Here is a 12,784-nt window from a genome sequence, read left to right on the forward strand (position 1 = left end):
AGGATCTCCAATTACCCAACTGCATGTTTTCAGTTAGAATATATTTCCAGTTAATTGGAAGTCATTTCTAGTTACCCAACTGGTTCCAATTAGGATTTCCAGTTGCCCAACGCCACGGTCCCAGAGAAGCCTAGTAATAATTACAGAGCTACCAAGTCTCACGCATAATTATGCTTGAGACTCAAGCATTTTGGTAATTTGGACTCTTGTTCATCATCCCCTCAAATCTGTCTCACGCAACTAATGAACTATCACAGCCTATCCCCATATACATTGTACACAATGTTTGTGATCTCACTCAGATTCACAGAAAATCTCACACATTGCTGGTCTTTGAACTTGGCATCTCTGAAGTTAGGCTTTCCAGTTGCCATTGGCATTGCATTGGGCAACTCACTGCCTGGTGGATTAAGTTTCAACTGGAAATTGTTATACCGGTATTCAAGTTAAATCCAATTGATATAGGCCTACCTGTACCAGTTGGAAATCCAACTGGTTTCAATTGTGTTTTGGTCCCGGGTTAGACCAAGTAGACCCTAATTAATAACATAGTATGTGTGCATAAGTAACTGCCATGTGCACCGAACGCCCAGCATGTGCACCGAACCGAAATGGGCGGCGCGCCACGAGGCCCTACTGTACCGGCCCGCAACGCGCTTGGAGGCAGCTTGGGTACCGTTTTTACACCCTACTATACGGTATATGCAGGCAGGCGCTAGTGCTAGCAGGAGTGTAGCGTCGAAGCACACCCACTACCCTACCTACAATGTAGGCCTAGCTCAGCTAAACTTCTGAAGCCATGATCGAATACCAAAATAAATCATTTATATAGATCTATTTACCTGATATATCAATGCTGAACTATCACTGGATAATATGTGATGATTGACCCATATGGAAATCGTTAGTATTGTGTTCCTCTGACTCTGTTCCTTTTTTCCACTTCTTTCCACAATGTCAATTTTTACGGAAACGATCATGCAGCATGACTTGCATACAGTATAGTACATAGTACGGCCGGCCGGCCGCGCAGCTGCAGGTACACACATACCACGCGGGTCGGTATCGTTCGCGTTTTACCGCCAAAAAAGTGTACCTTCGTATGTACGGTATGATATGTATGCGCATGCTTCCGATGAGTGCACTTCAACAGTTTTCATCACATTTTACACTCAGCCTGCTGACTTGACAATGGATGAAATGTGATAGATATATATCGGCTGATTTGTCTCCTTATCTTTAGGATGGGGGGTCGGATGTCCAGACACATAATATTTTGAAGCCTTCTTTTTTTGTCTTTGGATTTCAATAAAAATGTGAATTCAATGGAAGTAATCATCTTCTATTTTGTTCTCTATATTTCCTAACATTTTGTACAAAAATCGACGCTAGATATTGTTTTCTTTTACTTGCTAGTAGGATAGTCATCCTCATTCTATACCGCCTTCCCCTTCTCTACTCTGTTATTTGTTGTCATACATGCATACCTTTTGTTTAATCTTCATCTTTCTGGCCCAATCCTCTCTCTGTACTTTCTATATATCCCCTTTTAATTACCCTTTCCCCTTACTCACTTTTTCTGTCTGTCTCCCTATATATATGCCGTCTTTCATTTCGCCTTCTCTTTTCTAATACATTTCATTCATGCATGTATAATGTGCCTCATTCAGTGGTTATAATATTTGCGTACTTTCAATACAGTGTATGATTTAATTTCAACAATTTATTTCCTGTACTAGTAATTTTATGTCATTTCATGTTTGTATTTGAGTATTTTTCTATCGTTGTAAATTGTACACATGTTTTTTTATTCAGCCTTTGGCTGCGAGGCATGCCATTTTTTTAAAATAAACTATTGAATTGAATTGACTGAAACTTCGCTTGTAATTTTTTTCCAAATGACTTTCTAAAATTGATCGTCCTGAGACACAACTTCTCCGGACACACAAAAAATGGGTATACAATTACAAATTTAAAATAATAGTACACAGCTCCTCGTCATAATATTAAAGGTTACCAAAAATTTTCTGTAGAATCTGATTTTTTGTGCTATTTCCCCTATTTTGAGGGTGCTGAACATGAATCTGCTTGTTGCCAAATTTATAAATGCCGTCTTTGACCGTTGCCATGGCAACGGATTATTTTCTAAAAAATAGCATGTATACCCCTGTAAATGGTAGTAAACATGATAAAAATTAGCAAATAGATGGAAATCGAGGTTCCAATTAAATACAAATGAAATTCAGAAATATTTAAGATCATCAAAATAGTTCCAACTGGCCCGTTGCCATGGTAACGGCTCATTTTTCCTCCAGAAAATTAAAAAAATTGATTTAAAGTTGTAGAATCTGTTTTTTTTTTTGGTTTCATTTTCATGCGTTTACGTTGAATAAACATAGGAGTGATTTTTGCTAAATGTATAAATACACTCTCATTACATTGCCATGGCAACCAAATAATACCTTATTTGGTAAAAAAAAGTAATAACATGGTAAAAAAGATAATGGTGAGAAATACAATAAAAGCGACCTAATCTACATGCGTTGGGTTTTTTCCCACTCATTTAGAACAAAAACTACAGTAAGTATTCTGCAGGAGTTTATTGGAATGATAGGAATTGATGTTGCCTTGACAATGTTTGAATTAAAAGATAAATAGGAATATTGCAAATTGGCCGTTGCCATGGTAACAGCTTATTTTTTCTCAGAAAAGTATATATTTTAAAAAAATAATACAGAATCTGAATTTTCTTTCATTTCCTCTAATTACAAGATGCTATATCTATATATGCTTGTTGCTAAATGTATAAATACCATCTTAAGCCATTGCCATGGCAACCGAATAAAATGGGGGAGATAATAATGGAAAATACCATAAAAATCACAATCTACTTGCGTAAATTTTGAACCATTCGTTTAATATTGAAGAAAACATACGGTAAGTGGTCTGCATGAGTTCATTTGAAAGAAAATAATTACTGTTGCCTTGGTAAAACTTGCATTTAATATAAATATGAATGTTGCAAATCCCCCCCCCCCCCCATTGCCACGGTAACAGCTGATTTTTCTCAAAATTCACAAAGTTGATAAAAACTTCTGATTTTCCTTTCATTTCCCCTAATGTTAGGGTGCTCAACATCCATATGCTTGTTAATGTAAAAATACTCCCTCAGGCCATTTTCAATTTATAATCCAATCGACATAATCATTATCATTAATCATAAAGTTCAAGTTTCAGGTCATATGATCAAGGTCGTAGGTCTTTTACGATCGCCAAGATTTGGCCATGTTGTATTATCATCATTGAATCTCACCAAGTTTCTGATAAGGCAAAACTTTGAGAGTGCATATTGGTATTCAACTATCACTGATCATTGTGCAGGAGTTTCAGGTTAAAGTTCTATTGAATGAACTTTGACTGTACTGTGGTATCAACATCAAAAACTTTACTTAGGTTTATAGATTTTCAAGTTAATTATATATCATGTCACAAGGTGAAGGTTAAGGGTCTTTTGAGGTAAAAAAAAACCCCTCAGGTTTCTATTATTAAATGAATGGGTTTTTCATGAAAGTCCCACATTGAGTCTACATTAACACATGGAAGAATTTTACCTTGTATCCTCAAAAGGTCAGTTGTATCTAATAGAAGGCCAGGATTATGTCAATTTGCCAAATAAACTTTAGAGTTATATTTATTATCTTTAACAGCTTTATATTAAAGGTCAAGTCCAACCCCGATAAATGTTGATTTGAATAAATAAAGAAAAATCATACTAGCATAACGCTGAAAATTTCATGTAAAAGAAGAAAGTTGTGGCATTTTAAATTTTGCTTATTTTTCACATAACAGTGATATGCACAACTCAGTAATACGCAAATGAGACAGTCGATGATGTCTCTCACTATTTCTTTTGTTTTTTATTGTTTTAATATACAATATTTCATTTTATACAGATTTGACAATAAGGGCCAACTTGAATGAACCATATAGTATTAAACAATGCTAATTACATGTGTTCATGGAGGAATAAAACTTTGTATTAGACATGAGAATGAGGAGAAAATAGGAACTAAAATCATATTTCATATAATAAAATGCAAAAGACATAGTGAGTAGATGACATCATCAGACTTCTCATTTACATACCGACCAGAAAATGCCAGTATCTTTTTTTGTGAAATTAAGCGAAAATATAAAATATAACTTTCATGTTTTACATCCGATTTTGATGATATTTTCAGTGTTGTGTTTGTTGGATTTTTCTCTTTTTATTAAACTTAATTTGTGTTGGGGTGGACTTGTCCTTTAACATAAATACATACCTTTTAACATTTATAGCAAGTTCTTCATGTAAACATGCTCAAATCACTTTCCAATATAGCTTAACATTGTGGGGGCATCGTGGTCTAGTGGTTAAGCCTCTTTCTTTCTGAGGGACATGGGTTCGATTCCCAGCCGGGGTGTGTTTTCCTTTTAAAAGCAAGAAAATTATCCATATTGTACTGCAACCCAGGTGAGGTAAAGTGATACTTGAAGGAAGTTGTGAGCACCGGATGCGGTAGACTAGCTTAGCCAGGGTAATACAGGAGCACTATACAAATCCTAGGCTATATTATTTCATTTATTATTATAAAAATGAATAATTCTACTCTTCAAGTGCTTACAATATATAAAGTGGGTGTTATAAATAAAATTCAAAAAATAATTGTACAGAAGGACATGAACTGATTTTGAATACTGGGACCAGTGAAACTTGTGCACTGTTTACCCAAGTTGCGGATAGAAAAGGGTATGGAAAAAACCCAGCATGAAATGTATTGTGGTGTCAAGTTATTAATCGACAAGTAAACAAAGCAATTTTTCTATGATTCTGTTTTTGACCAGTAGCAAGTGAAGCTCTTTGAACAAAGGAAACATGATCATACTTTCTGGCTGTTGTAATGGTACCGACTGCTCGATTCTGAATGTCATGTTTTGACTATATCTAGGCGCCTGAACACCAGTGATTGAACAGCATGATGGCAAGCATCATCCGTCAATATCTTTCCGACCATTATTGTATCATGGTAGCTCCATGTTTGTATAAATGGGAGTTTTGGGTTTTACAAAGCGAATTTACTTGCTTACTCGTTAATGACGAATTAAGTTCAACACGCAGAATAATTCTAACAGATTCAGCAGGTTCAGAATTACCAATTAACAAATGAACATGGGCAGGTAAATAGTGTCTATGTCTAGGACTTTTTGTTCATTCAAGAGCAGGCTTAACTTTATTTCTTATCATTGATACATTAATTTCCTGAATACAATAGCATTGTGAAAACTAGTTGGAGATTTGGGAACTAAAGAAATCAAATTCAACATTATTCTGCCTCAAAGTGTCCCCAAGTGGTAATAAATACCGAGAAAAAAGTATAGGTCCAAGTACAAAACCCTGAGGAACGCCATATTCAATCCCATCACCCATTTTTAATTACTACCGACCGCCATTCGTTTTAAAGGCAAGGTCAGTGTGTCAAATGTTAATGGGCCCTGTTGTACAAAGAGTTACGATTGATCCAATCAATAGTAACTCTATGGAAATTCATCAGTGTCATAATTTTTTCTATGAAAAATTTGCACAATGTCCTTTGTAAACAAAGGAAATCACACAAAATTGTTAAGAAATTAATGACTTTACAGATATGCATTCATATCTAGAAATCTTTTTGAACAAACATACATTTCATATGCTGATTTTGCTGGCTTTCCATAGTTGCGATTGATCAGATCAATCGCAACTCTTTGTACAACAGGGCCCCAATTTTGATTTCTTGACTCTGAAACCCCCAAATAAATATTTTGAACAACTCTCTATCAAAATGGAATCATTTGTGACCCTTAAATTGGCAGCCACCTTGGAGTTAGAAGTTGGGGGTAATTCAATTCAGCAAACAGATGTTGCATGTCAAGTTCTTAAAAACTTTACCCCTAAATCATTATTTCTGTCAGATTTCTAGGTCAAATTGCCCAAAATATTCTCAAAATTGTCTCTAGCTGAATTCTCCCAAATTTCACAAACCCTTAGAAAAATTGGCATCCTGGCTATTTTTTCGTTATAAAATTTATTAGAGCACAAATGGTCAAAAAAATCTATACACTACACATTCCTCACTTGAACCTGGGAAGCGATTCGCTTGGTCCACTGGAGAGATTGAGCGTTGACCACAGACTGTAGGTGGTTGGACAATAGGGTGACCCTTTGATTATGAGCAGAGCCATCAAGGGATTCAGTCAAGTGAATAATAATAAATAATAATAAACACAGCATTTATTATGCGCCATCTATCTAGTGAACTATTCCGAGGAGCAGAGGGATTGGGAATTACAGATAAAATAATTTGCATATGTATGGGTGCATGAATAAATGAAATTAGCTAACAATATTTAACAAAAATAAGAAGAAAACAGATAAGATTTTAGGTATTTTTTAAATGCTTCAAGTGATTCTGCTGATCGGATCGTCAGTGGAAGAGCATTCCAGAGAGATGGAGCTGATGAGGCGAATGCCTTTTCTCCCAGAGTTAAATTCGTTCTTTGTACATTTAGCTGTTTATTAGTAGAGGATCGGAGATTTCTTACGGGAATGTATTCAGAGATTAGATTTTGAAGGTATAAAGGAGACTGACCATGCAATGTTTTCCATGTGTGGAGTAGGATTTTGAATTCTATTCTTTTAGATACCGGTAACCAGTGAAGATTTTTGAGAATTGGAGTGATATGGGTGAAACGAGATGTTCCACTGAGGACCCGAGCAGCAGAATTTTGAGCACGTTGCAGCTTGGCAAGTTGATACGATGTGATCTTAAACAATAAAGCATTTCCATAATCAATACGAGATATTACATATGAGTGAATCACAGATGCTGCAACTTTAGATGACAGAGATTTCCTTATGCTATGAATATTACGTAATTGTAAGTATACTGATCGGCAAGTAGCTGTGATGTGTGATGACATTGACAGCTCAGAGTCAAAATGAACACCGAGATTCCTACAACTGGACACAGATTGTACTTCAACACACCCAATGCGTATTGACTTACTACGGACCTTAGCACACAGGCTTTTAGAGGCAAAAATCATAAATTCACTCTTATCATCATTCAGTTTCAGTTTATTCTTTGTCATCCATGCCCTCATATCATCAATACAAGCTTCAAGTTTACGTCTAGAAGATGCTTCACTTAAAGGATCCGATGGATCGAACGGTGTGTAGAGCTGGGTGTCATCTGCGTAAAGATGTATGCTGATGCCATGTAATCTTGCAATCTTGGCAAGAGGGCTTGCATAAATACTGAAGAATGATGGGCCCAGGACGGATCCTTGCGGCACTCCGTACGGAAGTTCAGCTTCAGATGACACACAATCGCCGATCCTAACAATCTGCGAGCGGTTGCTTAGATACGAAGAAATCCATGCGAGTGCAGATCCAGTCAAGCCTATCGAACAGAACCTTCTGATTAGAATATCTTTGTCGATGGTGTCGAAGGCTGCCGACATGTCGAGAAGGACCAAGAAGACAGCCTGCTTCTGGTCAAGTGCTTGAATGAAATCATTGTGAACTTTGACAAGGGCAGATTCAGTGCTATGATGAAGTGAAGGAAGCAACATCTTGATTTGAGTCTGTTTTTGGCAGGTTCATACTTAAGAGTGGATGAAGATGGTTATCTTCTTGCTTGTTTTTTCCACCTGTGCTGAAACCTCTTCTGATGTGTGGATGGGCAGTACCACACTGTAGCTATAGATCATCTGCTCTTGTTTTTGTCGCAGCCAGTAATTGCTCTGCAAGCAGCATTCAGGGCTGTATCAATCGTGGCAGCATGTGATGACCTAAAACGGATGAGGACTGCATACTCAGCAGTCAAGTAGCAAAGAGCAGGAGCTGTCGCACGGATGGCTTTGCACCTGTTCCCATTTTGTGTTGGAAAGCTTCTTCAGGATGCTGTTCCTTGCTCCAACTTTAGCCTTTGTCTTGGCAACATGTTCTTTGTAGGTAAGGGAACTGTCTAGGGTGACGTCAAGGTAGATTGGCTTACTGGTGTGTTCCAACCATTTTCTATACCATCTGACCCTTAGTTGCTGATCTGCATCTCTGTTTTTTAGGTGGAAAGCACTGAGTTGGGTTTTCTCTGGATTTGCCCAGAGATGATTTGCAGCGTAGTAAGGAGTTAGGCCTACCAGAGCATCGCTGAGTGCTTTTTCATCTCTTCAAAGGACTGTTTGTGTGAAGCAATGCAAATATCATCAGCGGACAGGTAGCTCTCATTATTTGGTGGACTGGTTGGTCATTTGTGTAGATGATAAAGAGTAGGACGATGATGCTTCCTTGTGGGAGACCTTTTGTGTGTCAGCCATCTGCTACTGGAACCACTGAGATTCACAAAACCGTTGATTTGAGAGCATGTTCTGAATCGTCTGTGTCAGGCTAAGGTCCTTTGTCATCTCAAAGACTTTCCTTGTGAGTATTCAATGATTGTGTCATAAGCTTCAATGAGGTCAACAAAGGCTGCTCTTTTTATCAACCCTTCCTCGAAGCAATCTTCAATGTACTGTGTCAGATTCAGCAGTTAACTAGTACAAGACTTTCCAGGCCTAAATTCTGCTTGTTCTGGAATGAGGAGCTCATCCACCAAGGGAGCAATGTGGTGGAGTAGGAGCCTTTCAAAGATCTTGTATGACAAAGCAGAGATATTGGCCTGTAGCTCTTTGGGCTGGCTGGTGTTTTGCCTGGCTTGAGTCAAGCCCCTTTCACAATTGACGTACGACCTGTTTACGACCGCCTGCAGCAGTTTTTTCTTGTTGTTGCACGATCGATCTCTTGGTGTCTTGCGAGCTCTCGCAGTCGTTGTAAACGAATGCACGAATTTAAGGTGGTCGTGACTGGTCACATCTGAATTTGAACATGTTCAAAATCCAAACGCGATCAAATACGATTGATTTACTCGCGTCAGGTCGTACCATCGGTCGGGCGATCATCGTGTGAGTGTTGTTCAACGTTGTACGACTTCTTGCGAGAGGTGGCACAACTACGTATAGTCGCATTTAGTCGACTGGAGGTCGTACAATACTTGGACATGTGCTAGAGACCTACAGAGACCAGTCTTGCGACTGGGTGCGATTATATAAGACTGTTGCAAGACCGATCAAAATAACGGCTTACAACATTCCACTACCGTTGCATTCGCATGTATGCGACCGTTCAGCCCCTTTCACAATTGATGTCCGACCAGTTTACGACCTGCTGCAACAGTTTTTTCTTGCTGTTGCACGATCGATCTCTAGGTGTCTTGCGAGCACTCGCAGTCGTTGTAGATGGTCGCACGAACTCTGAGGTGGTCGTGACTGGTCACTTCTGAACTTTGAACATGTTCAAAATCCGAACGCGATCAAATACGATCGATTCACTCGCATCAGGTCGTATCCGGGTTCGTACCATCGATCGGGCGATCATCGTGCAAGTGTTGTGTAACGTTGCACGACTTTGGGCGAGAGGTGGCACAACTAAATTTACTCGACTGGGGGTCGTACAGCACTTGCACATGTGCTAGCGACCTACATGTACAGAGACCTGTCTTGCGACTGGGTGCGATAATATATGGGCCATAAGACTGTTGCAAAACCGATCGCAATGGCTTACAACATTGCACTACTGTTTCATTCGCATGTATGCGACCGTTCCCCTCGCAATCCCTCGTGCAACACTCGCATGTGATCGCACAAGCACAATAGGATCATAAGCGACCTACTTGTGCAACGGGTTCTACTGGTTGTTTTGTTGTACGACAGCTGTTGCAACTGTGAAAGCCTCTCTGCGATCTTATGAGATAACTGGCGATTGATCCCTGTTGCAGCCTGTCGCACGACCAAAAGGTCGCAAATGGTCGTACGTCAATTGTGAAAGGGGCTTAAGCAACTACCCTTGATTTCCTCCATAAGTTTGGCATTGTGCTTTCACTCAAGACAGTAGTTTAGCATGTCAAGCCGCCGTTGGAGTGCAACAGGTCCAAGATGTTTCATCTGTTCACAGATCGAGGACATCGTCCAATCCAGCTGCCTTGGTGATCTTCATTGCTTTTATAGCATTGCACAAGTCGTTCATGCTGAAAGTTTTCGTGAATCCAGATGACTCTTGGCAGGCTATTCCCAACCTTTGAGGTTGGAACTTCGCGGGTTACCTTGGCTGTTCACTAGAAGCTGGCTGGCCACTTGGCCGGCGGTAACTTGGGACCTACATGTAGATTGGGACTTTGTAGAGTCATTCCCAAGGATCCGAATCTGGTGTTTCTGCTGGCCCTGAGTATAGCTTGTATGGCATCCTTGTGGAATATTCTTCCTTGATGATTTCTTCAGCAGCTCTAAAAATGTGTCGTAATGAGTAGGGAGTGCAGGGAGGTTCTGAAGATATGTATCCAGATCTATGGAAAACTGCTCACAGTATACTTTCTTCAGGTTGAAAAGTCTGCAGGAGGGAACTTTGCGAGTGATGTTTACCATGACATCAGGCAATTTGCAACATTGATATTTATCATATAAAATTAAATTGATTAACCACTATCAAAGCAACAGCAACAAGCATATCAATGTCTAGCAACCTACATGTATACTTTGGCGGAAATGAAAGAATAATCGGACATATTCTTATTAAATTTTTTTATTTTCTGGTGTAAATGGAGCCGTTACCATGACAATAGGCAATTTGCATCATTGATATTTATTTATAAAATCAAGCGTTGCCAAGGAAATATCCAATTTATCATTCTAATTAATTAATGCAGAATACTTACCAGAATTTCGCTTTAAAAATTAAATTAATGGGTAAAGCCTTTCGCATGTAGATTAGTTCGTTTTTACTGTACATCCCACCATTACCCTTTTCAACAGGTTATTTTTACCAAATAAGTTGGTATTTGGTTGCCATGGCAATGGTCTGAGATGGTGCTTACACAATTACCAACAACCATATTAATTTTTAGAAACCCAAACTTAGTGGAAATGAAAGGATAAAAACGTGACTCTACATGATTTTATCAAAATTTGTACTTTTCTGAGAAAAATAAGATGTTACCATGGCAACGGGCCATTTGTAACATTGATATATACTTTGAATTCAAGCATTGCCAAGGCAACATCAATTCCTATCATTCCAATAATCTTATGCATAACACTTATGTATTTTTTGTTCTAAATGAGTGGGAAAAACCCAACACATGTAGATTAAGTAGCTTTTATTGTCTTTCCTGCCATTATCTTTTTTTCCATGTTATTATCTTTTTTTACCAAATTAGGTATTATTTGGTTGCCATGGCAACGGAATGAGAGTGTATTTATACATTTAGCAAAATCACTCCCTATGTTTAACACCCTAATCGCAGGGAAAATGAAACAAAAAACAGATTATACAACTTTAAATGATTTTTTTCACTTTTCTGGAGGAAAAATGAGCCGTTACCATGGCAACGGGCTAATTGGAACTATTTTGATGATCTTAAATATTTCTAAATTTAATTTGTATTTAATCGGAACCTTGAATTCAATCTCTTGGCTAATTTATATCATGTTTATCTACCATTTACATGGGAATACATGCTATTTTTGAGAAATTAATCGGTTGCCATGGCAACGGTCGAAGACGGCATTTATAAATTTGGCAACAAGCAGATTCGTATTCAGCACCCTAAAAATAGGAGAAATAGCACAAAAAATCAGATTCTACAGAAAATTTTTGGAATTCTTACTACTTGCCGCCTACTATCGGCCCAGAAAGAATTAACTGCATGGAACAGAATAACTCTGGAAAATGTAACATCGGTTTAATGGTCATACTGGTCCAGTTCATTGTACTGGACAAGTTAAGAATTAAACTGGTCTTAACCCAGTCAGCAAAATATCTGGGCCAATATGGGTCCCATACATGGGTTTCATGTGGGCCATATGGGGCCCATTATGTCCCATTTAATCCCCATTTCGGGCTGTCCCACTTGAAACCCATATGGCTAAAAAACATCACGGCTTCATATGGGATATACACAAATCAGTCAAAATGACTAGTTAATAGGGTCAGCTGGATGCAACTGTTATTCTAGTCATATTTCACAATTTAAATACAATTTTCTAGTCATATTTTACTAGAACAGAGTTATTTCTCACTAAATGTGACTATCAGTGCCATGATTGCCATATCAGTTGCTCCAAGCTGACTACCGGTTGTTTTAAGAGTGTATATAATAATGGGCCATGTGCATTGGCGGCGGAAGGAAAAAAAAATTTGGGGGTGTCTACCTGAAATTTTGGGATGGACACGTAAAAAATTGGACAAGTGCTCAAAAAAAAAAGGTAATCAACCTAAATTTTAGGGGGGGACAACCCCGGGGGGGGGGGGCACTCAGTATACGTGGGTATGTGCCGCGGAGGGGACCCCCATTTTTACACTCAAATTTCCGTTCCAAGGCATAGCATTTTTGCCTTAATTGTTGAGAAAAAGAACAAAGAAAGCCGCTCCAAGGCATAGCATTTTCTTCTTATCGAGAAAAAAGAAGAGAGAAATCCGCTCCAAAGCTTCGCATATTTTTCGTTACGCCGCTCCGATCGCGTTGAATGAGCTGCAATTCTGGTGAAAAGCGGCCGCAGAGCTCCCCGGCGGAGGCCGCGCTAGCTGCATCATGCACGCATGACCGTTCCGTAGGGATGCATACGCGCTCACACGCTGGCGATCCGTTCCAAGGACCCCCGTTTTCACAAACAT

The sequence above is a fragment of the Lytechinus variegatus genome, chromosome 4 (assembly GCF_018143015.1).
Source record: "Lytechinus variegatus isolate NC3 chromosome 4, Lvar_3.0, whole genome shotgun sequence".
Lineage (NCBI taxonomy): Eukaryota > Metazoa > Echinodermata > Echinoidea > Temnopleuroida > Toxopneustidae > Lytechinus > Lytechinus variegatus.